The sequence below is a fragment of the Camelina sativa genome, chromosome 16 (genome assembly GCF_030686135.1).
Source record: "Camelina sativa cultivar CO46 ecotype springtype chromosome 16, ASM3068613v1".
NCBI classification, from domain to species: Eukaryota; Viridiplantae; Streptophyta; class Magnoliopsida; order Brassicales; family Brassicaceae; genus Camelina; species Camelina sativa.
This window is the reverse complement of record NC_141895.1, coordinates 11,635,359-11,655,243: the sequence shown is the minus strand read 5'-3', so window position 1 is coordinate 11,655,243 and position 19,885 is coordinate 11,635,359. Positions and strand designations below refer to the sequence as shown.

Here is a 19,885-nt window from a genome sequence, read left to right as displayed (position 1 = left end):
TTTGGTATCAAACAGATATGTGTCTTATTCATTTTCGGATCCAGACTAGAGTCATCAAATAATAATTTTGCATAATTGTACACACATGTATAAACCGTGGACCAATGGTCTTGGTAGAATCCTAGATTAAAACCATATAGTCCTAGAGCTTTTTTTCTTGCCATAGTACAGACAACTTGGTATAGCTCTTCTTCTGTAATAGGTTTAGTGAGAGCTTTATTAATTCAACAAAGACCCTAGGTTTGATATGCCTTACCACCGAATCAATATAACCTTTATTTGCATCTGAAAGGAACATAGACTGAAAGTAATCTACAATTACTCTGTTGATACCTTCTTCGGTGGACCATACTTTCCCATTTGTATCAGTAATTGCGTTGATTCTATTATAGCTCTGTCTCTACTTGGTTTTTGCATGAAAAATCTCTTGTTGCGATCTCCTACTTGGAGCCATTGAATCTGACTTTTTTTTCTCCAGTATTCTTCTCCCATCCTGTATTTATTTGTTAATTCTGATTTCAATAACTTAATCTGATTGAAATCAACAGGACTAGAGTTATACACTTGATGAATCTGAAACTTCATTTCCTAGTTTCGCCTTGCCGAATTGGTGTAATTTTTTTTATTTCCACCTTGAAAGACATATCTGATGTCTTGTAAGGGCTTCATGGAAATGTGCAGCTGAAAGATATTGGCATTTCGAGTCCCAGGTTTTAGCAATTTCTTCTTTAACGTCCCTATTAAAGCACCATCTACTGTCATATCGGAATAATGGACAGCCTGTCTTCTTTTTTTCTCTTGTATGAATTAAGGTTGGTCGGTGATCATATCCAATCCAATCTAAAAGATGGACATAGACTTTTGAAAATATATCTTGTCAATCTACATATGCCATGGCTCTGTAAATTCTTGATTGTACTGAGTATGAGTATATATGGTCGTACCAAGTAAACTTTCCACCCATTACTTTTAAATCATGTAGACCAGAGGTGTTTAACATTCTCCTGAAAATCTTGAAAGAGCTTTTGGATCTTTGAGATCCTCCTATCTTTTCTTCATTACTTATAATATCATGGAAGTCCCCTAACACTAACCGTGGCTTTCGTCTCTACAAGCCTGTTTCAGCCCAAAAAGTCATTGTATCCCACATCTTATTGCGATGCTTTTGGTCTGGATCTCCATATACATAGGTAAGCCAAAATGTTGGTGAACCCGATTCTGATATATACATGTCAGTGTAGTTTAGTGATGGTGTATCAACAAAATCAACCTTCACCACATCATTACAAAAATAGCCATACCTCCACTAAGACCTTCTGAAGGAAGAATAAACCTATTTGGATAGCCGAGTTCTTTACCTAAGGTATTCACATACTTATAGTCGTTGTTTGTTTCTATGAGGAACAAGATATCAGGTTTAGAAGACTTTCTGATATCTTTTAAATATGGAATTGTCAAAGGGTTTCTCTTTAACTCCTGGAAATTCCAGTGCATTATCTTCATCCTAAGTGGGGTGGTTTCGGGGTTTCCACCCTCCCCTGAAATTCACCCTTGGTTTAAGGCTTAGAATTTGAGGCTTGATCCTCCAATGGAGTACTTGTCCTTTTCTCTTTTGTCCGCTGTCTGCAATCTTAGTATTTTCATCGACTTCTTTCGTTGTAGCTTGAACATCTGGATTCATAATAATCTCTGGGAGTTGTGTCTGAATATCTTGTTGGAGATCTTCAGGAAGTTCTGGTTGAGTTATAGAGAATCTTCCTTAATGACAGTTGCAGAAGCCTCATCTTCAGGTCCCACTGCAACAGCTTTCCCTTTATCCTTTGCAGCCAATTTAGATGTGGCACCATACTCCTTAATTGTAAGAGGGATGAATTCTAAAGTTATGGCCATATCATCTTCTTCCCTCGGCCTAGCTGGAAACTGAGCTCTTAATGTGCCAAATACTGGGGTAGATGATTCAATGTTCTCACTCATATTCTCAACCCCTCCTAAATCCTCTCAATGAAGTGGTCCTAAGGCATAGCGAATTGCTTCGTCATCAATTTGTGGGATTCGGGTTTCATAATCACAAGCCACTTGATCATGCCTTAGAGATCCACACCGAAAGCAGAATTTCCAAAGCTTGGGAAAAACAAGTCTGATAATAACTGGTGGTTTACTAGGATCGAATTCAACTGGTGGTTTACTAGGATTGAATTCGATGTACCTGACGAAGATGAGGCGATCATTGATATGGATTTTGGCAGGATCCAAAACCTCACCATTCAATTCTTCAGTGGTTTCATGGAATCTAACTTCGTCAATATGACCAAGAACACCTCCCACTTCATGAACAACAACATCAAATCTATACTATTTAGGGATATTAAGGATTTTTACCCAAAACGAAATTTCAGTTAAGAAATTGGGAAGATGACGCCTTGTTCAACGATCCATTGTTACCATCCAGAAATTATAGTGCCAAGGCCCGTTTTCAACTACTGTCATTAAGACCATCTCCAATGGTTTTTCCTATTTTTCCTCTATAATAGATGATCTCTATAATAGAGATGACTTTTGCTCCAATGGTTTCTCTATTTTTTCCTCTAAAAAAGAATATTCCAAATAGATTATTTTTTATTTTATAATTAACACCTTTTATTCATGAAAATTGCAAACTAACCCATTTTATTTTAAATTTGTAACACTTTCATAAAATTATTATTTTTATTTAAATTAAATATTTATTATTATAAAAAGCATCACATCATACAAAAATTATAAAATATACTAGATTTTTAACCATCTGCATTACTGTATTTTTCCCACAAAGGATCAATTAATGCATTTCGAAGTGAAAAATGAGCTTCTTTATCATTTATTTTTCTAAATCGACCTAGAAATTCTTGGAAACGATTGTCATCATCTTCTGCTATTTGAACCGCTGGAGGTGGAACATCTCCTTCAATTTCAATCGGTGCATTGAGATCACGTTCATCCTCGATTATCATATTACGCAAAATAATACACGTAGTCATTATGTCATGTAACACATTTTTTTCCAAAAAGGTACCGGTCCTTTCAAAATAGCAAAACGCGACTTTAGTACTCCAAATGCATGTTCCACATCTTTCCTGCATGCTTCTTGTTGTGCTGCAAAATATTTATTTTTTTGACCTCTTGGCTCATGAATAGTTTGCGCTATGGTGAACCATTTTGGATATATACCATCGGCCAAGTAATAACCCATATTATATTCTTAGTCTTGAATGATATAATGAACAGGAGGAGCAATACCTTGAGCGAGATTAGAGAAAAGGTGGGAAGACTCCAGCACATTGATATCATTATTAGTGTCTGCTAATCCATAATATGCATGCCAAATCCAAAGATCATAATCTGCCACAGCTTCAAGAATTATTGTTGGTGATCCACTACCGCCGGAATATTGTCCCGCCCAAGAAAGTCGGACAATTTTTCCACTTCCAATGCATGCAATTAATGCTACCAAGCATTCCCAGAAAACCTCGTTTTTCACCAATGTAAAGAAGTCTAGAAACATCATTCGATGTTGGTGATCGTAAGTATTCCTCTGAAAATATCTCCACTACGGCTTGACAATATCTTTTCATGCCTTCGATTGTCGTTGATTCTCCTATCTTTATGTACTCATCTACAGCATCTACAGGAAGATCATATGCTAGCATCCGAAATACAGCTGTAATTTTTGAAGAGAAGATAATCCAAGTCTACCCGCTACATCCCTTTGGTGTGTGAAGTAGTTGTCATGTCTTTCAACTTCATGAATAATACGAAGAAATAGGGGACGAGACATACGATACCTCCTACGAAATGTAGCCTCATTGTATATCGGGTTCTCTAAAAAGTAATCCTTAAACAATATGTCATGAGCACTTTCTCGGTCACTGTTGATAAAAGAATGTCTGGGAACTGAACCACTATGAATTGCCTGATTTTCTTGCTGATTGAGAAAAAACTGAATAACAGAATTATTATTAGTGATAGCTAGTTGTATTGCTTCTTCTTCGTGATCGCAATTATTGATGATTTCTACATGGTCATCATCATCGGAAGAGGATGACGAAAAGTGAAAATGTGGCAAATTAAAATTCATTTTTGGAGTAATTTTTTAAAAAAAGTAATTGATTTGTTTGACTAAATCTAAAAACTGTGGTCGTATTTATAGATGAATTTGATGACATTTTTTTCTTTTAGTTTATTTTTGAAAGTATATTGAACAAAATTCTATGAAAAACAACAACATTCACAAGCTTGATTGTAATTTTTTTGTCCTTTTCGATAATTCATGTTTGGTCAAACAAAACATTCACAATTAACAAACCCAATGACCGCACAAACCCAATGAATGTTTGGTCAAACAAAACATTCACACTTAACAAACCCAATGACAGGATAAACCCAATTAAAAAATCTGTCCATTATAAATATATAATTTACACATGCATTGGTTAATTAGTTGAGTATGACCGAACAAAAACATGCATTGGTCATAGATGTGTAGAAAAACATTATGTAAAGTAGTTAAACAGATGAAAGTTCATAAATATTTTGTACCACTGCATCTATATATATTATTACAGTTAAACTGCTTGGATTCACAGCTCTAAAAAAATATATCATATCTCTACTTATTAATAAAATGTCTCGTTCTCTTGGTTACAGTGTTGAATAAGATATATTATTATGTGAAGTTTATATGCAAATTTCTCAAGATCCAATTCAAGGTGTTTATCAATCGTCCGATCGTTTTTGGGTCCGTGTGATGGAATCTTTTGAGAAAGGAAAAGAAATAACTTGGAGTGAACGTTCTAAAAATCAATTCAGTCTCGTGTTCAAATGATTCAGTAGGCGACAAAAAAATTGCATGCATGCATAAAACAATGTGAAAATAGAAATCAAAGTGGTGCATCAAATTAAGATATTGTAAGTAATTTATTTATTTTTTGAATTATTTTTTATCTATGAATGTTTAAATATGTTTGGTTTTTGTTGTTTTGGCTATTTTTTTTTTCCAAAATATTTTATAAATTTGTTTATTTATTTGTTGCTACGAATATTTTAATTTAGGGTTTTTGTTGTTTGTGTTATCTTTTTTTATTTACAAAATAGAAATTTTTATATATATTTGCCAAATTACATTTATTGTTGAATCTAAAAATGAGTGTTTTATTTTTAATGATATGCAGTTTAATCAAGCTAAACTAATGTTTAGAGAAGATACAAATGCCAGTTGGAAATTTGATAATGTTTGGGATATTGTTAAGGACTTTGAAAAGTTTCAAGATGGTGTTGCTCTTCCTAAACGTTTATATATCCCACTTGGTTTTGAGTATACATCTTTGGAATCAAATAGTCCTACCAATAACTCTCTAATGCAAGCATCTCCACGTTTATCTTCGTCTTCACTAAATGATGATGGTGAGACTGTTGGTTGATCTCCCTCTCCACGACCGCTTGGGGTAAAAAAATCAAAAATGAAAAGAAAATTGGTGATCAAACAACATCGGTTATCAACACTTTGGAAGAAGGAAATAAGCAATTTTTAGAGCAGCTGACGATGGCAAGTGAACAAAGACAACAACAGTTGGAGATTCAAAGTAAACGTTATGCTTTGAAAGAGCTAAAAGAAGAAAATATACTCTATATCCAAATGTTCGTGGAGATTTTGAGGCTGAACAAGCACAAAGTATACAAAAACGGAATAGTCAACAACAAAACCAACAAGCTCCTCCTCCATCTACATCATTTGGTTCGTTTGGACAATATTTTTAGCGATATTGGTGGATCCCAAAGTAATTTACCAGATTATTAAGTTATTAGTTTTTGTTGTATTAAAATAATTATTATGGAACGAATAAAATTTTTTTTATTATTTATATAAATTATCTTTTCCAAATGGTAGTCTCAATATTTTAGACTAAATATTTATATTTAAATTTATATTATTAGTTCTTAAAAATACTTATTTTATTAAATTTATATTATTAGTTCTTAAAAATATTTAATTTATTTATTTTGGTCATAAATAAAAGAAGTTAAAGAATAAGAGGACTACTTTACAAATAAAATAGTTCACCTCTATTTATATAGTAAAAAATAGAGTTCCTCTATAAATATAGAAAAAATAGCAATCTCTATTATAGAGGTGAAAATAGAGATCCATTGCAGCAAAAATTACTCTATAATAGAGTTTACAGATAAAAATAGAGGACCATTGGAGATGCTCTAACTGATGCTCAGCGTGGAAGAAGAACTTGACTGTACCATCATCGTTTAATTTGCTCGTGTCTTTTCCTTGCAAATTCAAAGCTTTAGGGAGGGCTCCTTTCATTCCTATTGGTCTCTGATGTTGAGGATTTAAGCACTTCACAACCCGACTTAATCTATTTGCAGCTCTACGATCCTTTAATCCTTCCCTGGACATCCGCAAAGGGGTTTTCTCCAAACCCAGATTAAGATTTTGAAGAGCTTTCCATAAATCCTTAGACATTTTTTGTAATTCTCTAACGAACAGATGAAAATAGATAGTAAAAGGACGACCGACAAAGCTATCAGAGAGTAAATCCGCACTATAACGAAAGAAAAACAACCAAAAATTTAGTCGGTGGATAGTCGGTGAGAAGTCGGTGGAAATCGTTTTTGGAATCGCCTAGAAGAAGAGAGAAGAGAATAGTCGTGGACATGAGTGTCAATTAATGGCAGATTCTCTAAATTCACAACTACAGTTTTTAAATGAAATATGGCACGTGTTGGTGGCTTAAAAGCCGGAATCAAATTTTAAAGGTATTGATTAATTCTGAAGACAGGTTCAAAAGCATACATCAAGTACTGCTTCTAGCGAGACCGAAAATACAGAGATCGAAAATCTTCTTGACTTAATCGTATCATCACTCCTGAAGTAGGAGCAATGTACAAACAGACATAACTCAATGTTAATGGTACAAATGGATCTTTGAACCGATCAGTTTAATCATTCACATAAACGTCTAAAGTATACAAATAGCCAACGATAAGCTATACACTAAAGCAACCATTCCTTTAGTTTGTGTAAGGCCAAAAAATAACAATAGGACTTTCTCAAGCACCATAATTGGCTAAGAAACTTACTCGATGGCGTGCTTATCAGATTGACGAGAAGTGTAATGTGCAGAAAGCAAAAGGAGAGAAAGAAAAGCGCTCGCCACAAAAATTGCATCAAACCATCGATGATAGAAATCAAACTGAATATCTCCACCTAACACATCCATTATAATTCCCCTGCCTAATAAAACACCACTAAAGTTTCATATCCCATTCTCAGATCTTTCATACACAGGAAAATTGTGGACAAAAAGCAGATAATTAGACTCGGAACATAGAAGCAATAATGATACTAAAACTCTAACCAAGGCAAAGCCAGTATGTACTTTGATTAAGAATATAAAGTATTGTTATCTTCCTCATGACCAGAGAATTATGGGTACTTGTACTCATTTCTCAAGCATTTTCTGATTAGAAGAATGGAAGACAAAAAGTACATTGCCCATGATTTCAGATAGGAAAAGCAAAACATTGCTTGTAGACCCACTTCCCACTCTTGAGACTACAAAGAAAAACTCCACCATCCACAAACTCCAACTCATTAACCAAAACTACATATTTCAAATTCAGGAGACTTCAGCACGCCCACAGTTATGTTTCCACTACAATCACAGTAGTAATATGTGACTAGTACCTAGTAACAATTATCACCACCTTAAAAAGTGAAAAAATTCTACTATTTGAACATGTTTCCCTCTAAGTAGTAGCTTGATTATATGGTGCGAAAATAATAGTGAAACTACATCATGGACTGTATAAGAAATCCTTACCAAATCTTTGAAGGACAGTCAACATGCACACTGTTAAAAAAAAAAAAAATACTAGAATCTTAATTCACCTTCATCAGGTTCATCAAGAATCCCCTCACAGAAATCACAATCAGGGAAATATACTGCAAACAAGAAAGACAGAAACATAATTAGAAAAAGTTGCACAATCCAACAAACAAGACGCAGAGAACTTGAGAAGTCAGCATATATTTTACATTTTATAAAAAATAGTCAGGATTATAACTAGGACAAAAGAAAGCTCTTGTCTCTTCAACCAACTTGATACGTGATCATGGTTAGGTAGATTAGAGTATGGTTAGGACATTTTAGTTAATTAGTTTTGGTGGTTTACTTTATGAATTTGGTTTAAGTATTTTCCTTTATGCATTAGGATTATGATTTAAGTTGTATGAAAACCTATATAATGTTCTCTATTGATTAATAAGAAACGAACCCCCAAGAATTAACCTTAATCTCTAAGAGAGAATTAGGGTTAAGAGGGAGCTAAGCATTCATATTCTTATTAATTCTCAAGCTATAAAGAGGTTCATAACACAACTAACATTAAATCATCAAAGAAAGTAGGTTGCTTTAAGCTTTCAATTTGTTGTAAAGAAGAAAAACCGTCCACTACTCTATTTTCAGAGATAGCAACGCAAAAGTAACGCAAACCTTGAAAGCAGTGTAGCATCTACTCCAATATCAAATAACCGCAAGAATATGCTGATCATCGTCGTGACAGGGTCTTTTGTACCGGCCTGTATACAAGCTGATTATTAACAATTTCAAGTACTAAGAGGTGCACATAATGATTCATTAGAGAACAATAGTGATGATGCATAATTGAATGAAAACAAATTAGTGCATGTGGGTACCTCTTTGAAGACAACAAACACTTTGTAGAGACTGCAAAAACAGAGCACAAAAATGGAGAAACTAGAGTTAAAGAATGGGTGAAGACTTTTAATAATGGACATCGAGAACATTTTTCTCGCATACGTGTCCTGAGAGTAACTGTACAAACAAACAAGATAAAGGGTTTCAGAGAGAGAGACAGCTAGATGAACAAACAAGAACGAAATTTCCAAATCTATTCACCAACTGATCACCCAAAAACCTAAGGCTTTGAATGGTAACTTAGAGAGGAATAAGCGGAATCATTCAAAAGTCGGATTAAACATTTTGGTCGTATGAATATATTTTGTATCTAGGAATGTTCTTTAACTATAAGAAGAGGTGTTCTTACATAGTTACAAAAAGGGATGATTAGAAATGGAAAATTTATTCTATAAAAAGACTTATTCCAGCCGAAAGGAAAATTGGAGCATCATTATTCATCTACTTTTCAATCTTCTAAAAATATTACCATTCAAACCTAAAAGTTACCCATAAGGTGTCTGACACACTCTTTTAAGGAGTAAAGAACTCAAAGAAAAATTAGACAACTTGTTGAAGTTATATATGCCTCAAATATCTATTACCATAACCAGCATTGATAGCAAGAAGAGCTGTTTTCACATCCATTATATATAGTTTAAAATTATCTTGCAATTGATCTAAGAATAGGGTATAACTAAAACATTAAAAGCTAGATCATCGTTACAAGAATAAAGAAACTTACCTTCAACATTTAATACACACAATAAATGGAACATGCATAACCAAGTAAGTTCTTCACATGACCCTTCCAAGTTCTAGAATAAGCAGCAGCATCCTGCAAATGGGTGAAGCCAGAGAAAATGCTTTTAAAATATCAGAACCAAGGAAGGAACTCAGAAGCACTAATCTCAAGAATAGAATATTCAGCCAAAGTACTAAGATGTCACCACCAAGTCAATGAGTAGAAATTTTTTTAGTGAATCAAAAACCAAAGCAGCTGGAAGCTAACCTTTGCTTGGCGCAGCTCATATATTTCCAAAAATAACTGTTTTGAAAGCTCCTCTAGGGCTTCCACCTCCGCCTCCGATATTTTAATGTCTTCATAAAGAAAAGTTATCAATTAATTGGAGGGACTTGACCAGACAATCTATTCATAAAATAGACTAATATCTCCCCATGTACACTTGAAATTTTTTACCTAATTGAATCATCCTCTGCTAAAGGTTCAATATTGCAAAAATGCTAAGGTGATAACTACTCAACAAAATACTAATTCAAACAAACAAGGAAAAAATTGATCTCAAGTTGGTCTATGTGAATACATTTCTTCTGACAAGATTCATGGTCAACTCAACATATTTATGGGCAAAAATAGACGCAAGTCTCCCTCCCCCTGTAGTAAGTATCAACATTACTTTTTGGTTTAGACTATTTTGGAAAAAAAAGGACAGTATGTTTTCCATTTGATCTTGTAGTTGATCTAGTTACTACTTACTAACAGCACCATCAAAGCACAGAACACATTCACAATAAATTATATTACCAAAATTTCGTGTTCAACTAATATAATCCCTCTGACCAGGCTCATTCTCCTCAAGCCAAAGCCGCTAATGATTAAAGATAAACAGTTTTCACGCTAAATTGTGTCGAGGTAATGCATCCAGAGTATACTCATTTCAGTTTTCGCACAGCTACAACCAGAACACATTAAACTGACCTTGCTCCTTTTGGTCATCTTGAACCGACCGCACAACAGTCCCAACAATTCTTCTGAAGAAAGAGCTATGTTTTTTATTCTGGGAGAAAAAAGCATCAGAAGATTAGCTCCCAAAATCATCACTAAAAATAAAGGCATATTATTCAAGTAAAAAACATTAGATAGAAGTTTGGGATAACAGCAACGAAACTATTAAACAAGAATTTAGGTACCCACGCACAAAAGAACTTGCAGCTGAGCAAGGAACCAAGACCATGGGTTGTTTACTCCACTAAATAAATATGATCCTTAGTTTTGGTTACTTTTACAGCACCATTATTTTATCAGTCTATTGAAATTAAAAAAAAAAAAAACATTTTTCAGGTCCCTCCCAAACTAATGCCAAGAAAAGTGTCATGATACAATCACTTCAGAGTACAATGAGCAGCTTGACATGTAAGCATGAAATAGTTTTTTTCATAAAATTGTATATGAACTATGATACAAGAACATAATGGTACATAATTGATGTGCATATATTTTACCATGTTTTAGCATAGTTTATTGTTTATTTACACATTTTGCATGATATGTTAGCTAGTTTTATCATTATTGTGTAGTTTAAAGTCTATATGTGCATTAGAGTAGGATTTGTATTGCATTTGCATTGTTTCTTGTTTAAACAGGTGCTTTGGGCCCAAGGAGCATGGAAATGAAGCCTAAGAGGAGTAGAGTGTAACCAGTGAAGCAGACAGAGGCTGACAAGATGAAAACCAAGGTTTAGAGGCCACTCGACCACCACGCCCCAAGACACTCGACCGTGTGCTGCTGAGGGACTCAACCAGTGAAAAACAGAGGAATCAAGCACTAGACCATGGCCACTCGACCGTGCATGGTCAAGCACATCGAGTCGCCTCTCTATTTTGTCTGCTATCTAATTTAGGGCTTCCCTCTTATCCTATAAATATCTATTATACCCCATGACCGCCAATAAGTCAGCTTAAGTCAGAAAAACTATCTGTAGCCACAAAAAAACCTAGTTTTTGACCATTTTGGGTTTTTAGCATTTTTAGAACATTTGCCACTCTTGTTCTTCCTCTTGTTCTTACTTTTCTCCAGATTTTCATACTTTTTAAGTTCTATAACTATCTGGGTATTGAGAATCTGAGTTTGATTATTTATATTATGTTAAAGATCTCTCTTTTATTTATCTTATCATGTTAGTTTCATTAATTTCTGGGTTTATGTTTATCATCATCATGTTTTGTTCATCTGAGTAGTGGGTTAGGATTCTAGGGATGGATTAGACTGGTTTAGGGCTGTGAAACAGATATTTTTGTGGTGGTGGTGATGAATGATGTATGGAATGATGACTTATGAATGAATGGGTGGCAGGGTGTTTCAATTCCCCTTATGAAATTGTAGTATAAGAGGTGTCAATCCAATCTGAGTGTTTGTGATCAATCAAGATGTGCATATGAGTCTAAGTCAAGCCAGATGTAATGGTTGTTTGTCACTAACAATCCTATGATGAAATGTAAAATGCAGAAAGTAAAACTAAAAGAAGTATGAGCTAAATGCAAATGGAACAGAATGATTATGACAATTATGAAGCTAAAACAGAAATATAAACTATGATAATGCAAGTATTGAATTAATGCAAGGTAAGTAATGAACATGATACTAAATGAATGCAACAGAAATGCAACTAGAGTGAAACAGGACAAACACAAATCATAAACACAAGTTCTGGGTTGGAACTCGAGCAAGCACTCGATCGAGTGCTGATCGAGTGCAGGGTCGAGCTGGAAAAATACGCAAAACAAAGCAACACAAGAAAAACAGAGCAATACATAAACGCATCAAACAACGATCAAACAACATGATTTAAGCTAAGAAATCAATAAACAAGGAAGGTCTTGAGGAGGGATTCATGGGCTGAACTATGATTGAGGTCATCTAACTTGGTCAACAAATCTCAAACAACTTGAGCTAATCTCTAGACATATATTTCTAAGACATGTTTAATCCACTCTCATGGCAAGAAACAATCAAACTCATGCATCTCTATACTTGTTCTCACAAAGTAAAGAATCTACATAAGCAGGCATTAAGCAATATGTCAAAAAGCAAACAAGACTTCTAATCTCTTAGCAAGCCTAATGATAGTCTCTATGCTCCTTAGACATTGGTGTGATGCTAAGAGGCTTGAAATCAGATCCTACCCTCTCAGATATAGGATCAGCATTAAGAACATCTAGCCTAGAAGAGATCTACAACAATCAAGCTTGACCAAATCAAACAAACCTCAAACACAAACCAGCCTAACCCATCCTCAAGATCCTAAGCAACTACTCACAAGAACACATGATGAACAACAAAGTCATAAACCCAGAAAATACTGAAACTTGCATCATTAGAAAGATAAATCAAAGATCTACAATATTGAAGAAAGAACCAAACTCAAATTCTCAATATTAAGAAAGTTATGAAACCAACAATATTGAAGAATTTAGTCTTTTTCTCCCTTAAAAGAAGTACAAGATCTAAGAAAATAAAAGTGCAAAAGGAATAATTCTAAAAAAGGTAAAAACTAGGTTTTTGACTCTCTAAAAAGCTGGACTCCTTGGTGGCTGCAAGTACAAGCCCTTATATAGAAAAGTAGTGGAAGCCCTAAAAACGCTAAAAGACAAAATAGCCAGGCGGCTCGACCAACTCGACCTGGTGCTCGGTCGAGTGACTGGTCGAGTTGGCTCCTCTTGTGCTCCTCCCACTCGGTCGAGTCCCTCTCAGCACACGGTCAAGTGTCTGGTCGAGTGGGCAGTCGAGTTGGACTCCGGACCTTGGTTCTTCAGCCTTAGCTCTCTTGCTTTCTCCTCATGATTGCTTCACTTCTCCTCAGCATTGCTTCCATGCTCCTTAAGCTCCAAAATCACCTGCTTATGCATGAAAAGATGCAAATGCAATGCAAGAACAGTCCTAAAGCTATGCAATAATGGTCAAAATGGATAGCAAAAGATGCAAAAGATGTGAATATATTAAGGGAAAACAGGATAAAATATATGAACATCAACACCCCTAAACTTAGTCTTTGCTTGCCCTCAAGCAAATGAACAAGACATAAGAAAGTAGGTGAGGTTTGAAAGTGGGATCTCAGCTCCTAAAGCTTGCAAATAGACCATCTAGAATCAATGTCCAAGTTACTAGTACTATGATGCAAGTTGAATGAGCTGTACTTAAAGATTTTAGACAAGCATATCACAACCTTTACTGATTTGAGTCTTAGATGTCCACATGCATTCAAATCAACCATTTCCTTTAACATTCATTAATCAAGAACATGAATCAATTCTATGCAATGCTTAAACTCATTTGGCTTGGTAGTAAAAGGTTTAGAGACAATGATGGTCTCTCTTTAGAGTGGAGCTTATCAATATCAAGGTTCTCTCATAAAAATGGATTGAGCTTTAGAAGAATGCTAAAGGTAAGAACACTTAGACACATACAAGAACAAAACCTTGTCTACCCAAAGGCACCCAAAGTGTTTATCCTATCAATCTAAACCCAATTGATCCTAGTGCTACCCTTTAACTTCTTCTCTTCTCTTTCACCCTTTTCTCTTTTGATTTTAAAGTCTTAGGAGAGGTTTCTTATATGATCTTTCTAATGGAATGAGAGATTCTTACTTATTTGCTATGGTTTTCTTTACTTCTTATTCTTAAAACATAAAAGCATTTTGCTTTTCTTTGACTGAAACCATCTTTAAATAATATCATACTTCCCATTCTTTCACTAGACTTTGATTTTTCTTAAACACATTCCCCTCCTAAAGACTTTAACCTTTTCTTTCTTTTTTCCTCTTTTCTTTTCTTTCTTTTTCAAACAACCAAATCCCAAACCCAACAATGAAATCACTTAGTCCTATCTAGTTTGGAAAATGCAAACTAGAACTACACAAGGCATTATTCTTGTCAGTTCAAACCTAACACTTTCTACCAAGCTCAATCCCAAAAAGGCCTCACACACTCAAGAATAAACATGGCTTGAAAGAAGGGTTGGTTAAGGGTATTGGAAACTGATTTTAATAATTCAATCAGCTACTTGGATCAACAAGAGTGGTAAAAAGGAGAAAGATGATCCAAATATGTATATGATATCCATGAGTTTAAAGCAATGCACACATTGATATTTAACAGTCAATATTAAGTTCTTATAAGTAGGAAATGGCATCAAATCACAACATGCTTCAATTAAGACAAAATGCAATGCAGGAATTCAAGGCTTGGTTCAATCTTATGCTTCTAACCACTCAACTAGCATCAAAGTACTATTAACTTGGGCATTGATCCTAGTCTAGTGAATTAAACAAGCTAACAAGGCAAAGCTCATCATAGATCCCTAATGAAAATATTATACCCTACATGAAACATGCTAAACAAGATGCTATTATGCAATGCAAACTACATGAACACTCTTTTTTTATAAAGATTTTTGCAAAAATTTTCAAATTTTTAGGGTTTTTCTATGCCTTAGATGCTATGCAAATACTAACATGATGATGCTAAAAATTTGAAATAAGAAAACAAAACACAACATCAAATGCTATCTCAAACCCTCCCCCAAACTTAAATCACACAGTCCTCTGTGTGAAAGAAATTTGTAAGAGGATTCAAGATCAAAAACAAAACACAATATGAAATGCAATGGTATTTACAAGGGAAGATGATAGTGGTACCTCAAGTATTGGAGAAGAAATTGTCCACATCCTCTTGCATGCTGTCAAAAGTGTAGTTGGGGTCTTGTTGATTTGGAGGAGGAGACTGGGGCAACTCGACTATGGCCATCGACTGGTACTCAGTCGAGTGCCTGGTCGAGCTGGCTGCCGAGTCTTCTTTTCCTCTTCTATCTGGCCTCCCTTGCTTCCCTGATCATGAAAATACCAAAACAAAAATCAAAATACCAAAAACCTTAAACAATATGTACATGGATACCTTAGGGACTTCCTCCCTAGTGAGCTTGTTTAGAGTCACTAAGCTTGACTTTTGATGCCTGTTCAGGCTTGGTTTGGATTCCAAGGAGGTGATGAAATCCCCCCTGGTTCTATTTGATAACCTTGGTGTTGTTTCTTGATCACTACCTCCTTAACATTTGAGCTTTGCTTCTTCTTAAACTTGAGTCTTGGTCTTGCCTTCTTCAAAGACCTCTTGTTGAGCTGAACTTGAAGATCCTTCACCAGATCAGTCAGCTCTTGAACTGAACCCTTAAGATGTTGAACTGATTCCTCATGAGATGTGACCTTAGCTGTTGAAGTCTCTTATTCTCTCAAAACCCCAAAATCAGCCTTATCTTCAATCTTAAATAGTTGACCTCCAATGGTTGGTAGGTTAGATGGATTTGTAATATCAAAGTTCATGGTCAAACCTTCAGATATGTTCAACCTTATCAGCCCCTCCTTAACATCAATGATTGCTCCTGTTGTGGCAAGGAATGGTCTCCCAAGCAAGATTGGATCCTCTACCTCCTTATCCATCTTTATTATGATGAAATCAGTGGGAATTCTTGCCTTGCCTATCTTGACTAGGAGGCTCTCCAATTTACCAACTACATCTTTGTGTGAACCATCAGCTAGACTTATGTAGAGATTGCTTGGCTTGAATTCAGTGTGTCCAAGCTTTTCTGCTATAGAGTAGGGCATGACACTAACAGATGCTCCAAGATCACACAAGCATTTGTTGAAGTGAAGGTAGCTGATGGAGCAAGGTAGATTGAATGGACCTGGATCTTCAAGTTTTATTGGTACAATAGTTGTCCCAATCTCTTCTTGATCTCTCCTGTTTTGATTCTGAGCTTTCTGCTTGGATATGTCAAGTAACATGCCTTTGTAGAGAGGATATGGGGCATATTGTTCCAAAGCTGGTCTTCTCTCCTCTTCCTTCTCTTCAATGACAACCTCCTGTTGAATGGCCTTCACTTCCTTCTTTTCAAACACAACCTCTTCCTTCAAAGCCATGACTTCTTCCTTCTCAATGACTTCCCCTTGTTGTAAAGCTAACTCCTTCTCTTGTTGCAAAGCCAACTTTTCCCTATTCTCAATAATTTCTCTGAGTTCTTTCAGCTTTTGTGCTTTGAAACGTCCTCGGAATGGTAGAGGTGGTTTATAAGCAGGAGGAATGTACTTAGCAGGCTTAACAGCTTCTGGGACATCAACTCGACTGGAAACTCGATCAGTCACTCGATCGTGTGTCTGTTCGAGTGGGGGGTCGAGTTCTTTGTCAACTTCAGCTTGTTTTGCACAATCTTCACTTTGAGCTTCAAGAAATAACCAATCCTCCCCAGTTTTAACTTCACTGTCCTCAGTGACAACTGCCTCATTGAGATGAATGGCCTTAGCAGTGCATTCCCTTGGGTGTTGAAGTTGGTTTGGTGTAGGCAAAGGAAGTAGAAGCCATGCAACTCTCCATGTTCGTGATTGTAGAGCTCAATCTCTCCAACTGGTTATTCAGTCCAGTAGAATAAGAATTCAACGTTTGGTGCAGCTCACCAAACTGCCTTGCTTCCTCAATCTGCTTAGTGGCTTGCCCAAGCAACATTTGTTGCATCATAACTCTTAAGTCAGGTTCTTGAGCTTGTGAGGTCTGGAACCATGGAGAGGGATACAATTCAGCCTGGTATACTGGTTGATGTTGCATGGGTATGTAATTGAACATACTGTTGTGGTACATCATTACTGACTAGAACAGGTACTCGGTCGAGCACAGGCTCGAGTTGAAGGTCGGGCTGACTGAGATGAGAAGACAAATGTATTCGGGTTGTGACTCGATCAGGTACTCGATCAGCACTCGGTCGAGTGCTAGCTCGAGTTGATGGTCGAGTTGGTAAATGAAACTCAACACAGACAAGCAGAAGAAGAATCGAGATTAGTAGTGATCAAGGTAGCAATAGAACTTAATCTTAGACTAATAATGACCCTAATTGTCACAAATAAACACTCAAATGGGCAACAACGCCAAATTGAAACAACGATCACACAACACGATTTAAGCTAAAAAATCAATAAACAAGGAAGGTCTTGAGGAGGGATTCATGGGCTGGACTATGATTGAGGTCATCTAACTTGGTCAACAAATCTCAAACAACTTGAGCTAATCTCTAGACATATATTTCTAAGACATGTTTAATCCACTCTCATGGCAAGAAACAATCAAACTCATGCATCTCTAGACTTGTTCTCACAAAGTAAAGAATCTACACAAGCAGGCATTAAGCAATATGTCAAAAATCAAACAAGACTTCTAATCTCTTAGCAAGCCTAATGATAATCTCTAGATCTAGCCTTATCTATACTCCTTAGACATTGGTGTGATGCTAAGAGGCTTGAAATCAGATCCTACCCTCTCAGATATAGGATCAGCATTAAGAACATCTAGCCTAGAAGAGATCTAAAACAATCAAGCTTGACCAAATCAAACAAACCTCAAACACAAACCAGCCTAACCTATCCTCAAGATCCTAAGCAACTACTCACAAGAACACATGATGAACAACAAAGTCATAAACCCAGAAAATACTGAAACTTGCATCATTAGAAAGATAAATCAAAGATCTACAATATTGAAGAAAGAACCAAACTCAAATTCTCAATATTAAGAAAGTTATGAAACCAACAATATTGAAGAATTTAGTCTTTTTGTCCTTTAAAAGAAGTACAAGATCTAAGAAAATAAAAGTGCAAAAGGAATAATTCTAAAAAAGGTAAAAACTAGGTTTTTGACTCTCTAAAAAGCTGGACTCCTTGGTGGCTGCAGGTACAAGCCCTTATATAGAAAAAGTAGTGGAAGCCCTAAAAACGCTAAAAGACAAAATAGCCAGACGGCTCGACCAACTCGACCTGGTGCTCGGTCGAGTGACCGGTCGAGTTGGCTCCTCTTGTGCTCCTCCCACTCGGTCGAGTCTCCTCAGCATTGCTTCCATGCTCCTTAAGCTCCAAAATCACCTGCTTATGCATGAAAAGATACAAATGCAATGCAACTAAACTCTAATGCAAGAACAGTCCTAAAGCTATGCAATAATGGTCAAAATGGATAGCAAAAGATGCAAAAGATGTGAATATATTAAAGAAAAACAGGGTAAAATATATGAACATCAGGCTGTAGTTGTTTGGATTGCTCAAGCTTGTTTGATAATATATCTCTTCTAGGTTAGATGTGCTCTAAGCTGTTCTTATATCTGAGAGGTGAAGAACAGATCTTAAGCTTCCTTGCATCATACCAATGTTTAGGTTGTTCGATAAAGTTAATGCTAGAGATTATCATTCTTAATCCAAGAGATTGGTTATTTAAGGTGACTTTTGACAATTAATGGTCTGATTCTTAATGCCTGCTTAGTATAGTTTCACCAATGATAGTTGGGTTAGGATGTTACTAAAACGTGATCACTTCTGTCATGAGAACGGATTAGTGAGTCATTAAGATCATTGTCTAGAGATAGCTCATGTTGGTTGAGGTTTTGTTGACCAGTTTAGATAGCCACAATATGAAATCCAGCCCATGAATTCATCTCTAGGAGCCTACTTTGTTTATTGATTGTCTGTTACTGCATATTAGCCTGTTTCATTACCTTTTGTCTCTGTTTAAGTTGTTAAGTTCGTTTGTGTTCTTTGTACCAAACCACTCGACCTAGCCACTCGACCACACACACGGTCGAGTGCTTGATCGAGCACCTTCAGGTTGTTCAGTTTACTTTCCTGCTTATGTTCTGCATCCTTATAGTTGTATTTCATTGCATTTATGTAGTTGTTTTAGCTGTTTAGTCTAGTTTCTGTTTAGTTTTCACTTGTTTACTTTGCATTTAGTTTGTGTTCTGAGTAGTTTACATTCTGCATTTACATTATTTTCATTAGGTTGTTAGTAATCAAACCATCATCATACTTGGCTTAACTTGAACCACTCTTCACATCTTGATTGTTTAAACATCACACACTTTATGGATTGACATCCTTTATGCTACAACATCATAAGGGTATTGAAACACCTTGCACTGCATCTGATCATCATAGCTTGGGTTTGTCTGTTTGTTCTTACATTTATTCCATAGACCTGCATCACACACATAAAAAAACCACATGTTTCAATTGGCGCCGTTGCCATTAGTGTGTTGATTTGTTTCATTTAAGATTTACAAAGGTTCAAGATTAAATTATGTTACTAATTGCTCACCACTGTCTAGTTTCTTGTTTTGGTTGGTTGTTTTGAGTTTCAGGTGTACACTCGGACAAGCACTCGATCGTGTGTCACTCTACCCTATGATCGAGCACCAACCCAAAAACCAGTCTGTTTCCGCGTTTCAATCAGTTGACCAGCAACTCGAACCAGCACTCGATTGTGTGTCTAATCAAGCAAGTGATCGAGTTGGTTGATGCAGACAAGATCCAAAGGAAACC

General features: G+C 35.8%; 3 pseudogenes; 1 reads left to right on the top strand and 2 right to left on the bottom strand.

The window, feature by feature from the left end:
• Positions 1 to 1,998: 1,998 nt before the first annotated feature.
• LOC147925438 (uncharacterized) lies at positions 1,999 to 4,114 on the bottom strand (annotated as a pseudogene).
• Positions 4,115 to 4,665: 551 nt separating this feature from the next.
• LOC147925437 (uncharacterized) lies at positions 4,666 to 5,833 on the top strand (annotated as a pseudogene).
• Positions 5,834 to 7,124: 1,291 nt separating this feature from the next.
• On the bottom strand, positions 7,125 to 10,723 carry LOC104773318 (GPCR-type G protein 1-like; annotated as a pseudogene).
• Positions 10,724 to 19,885: the final 9,162 nt, after the last annotated feature.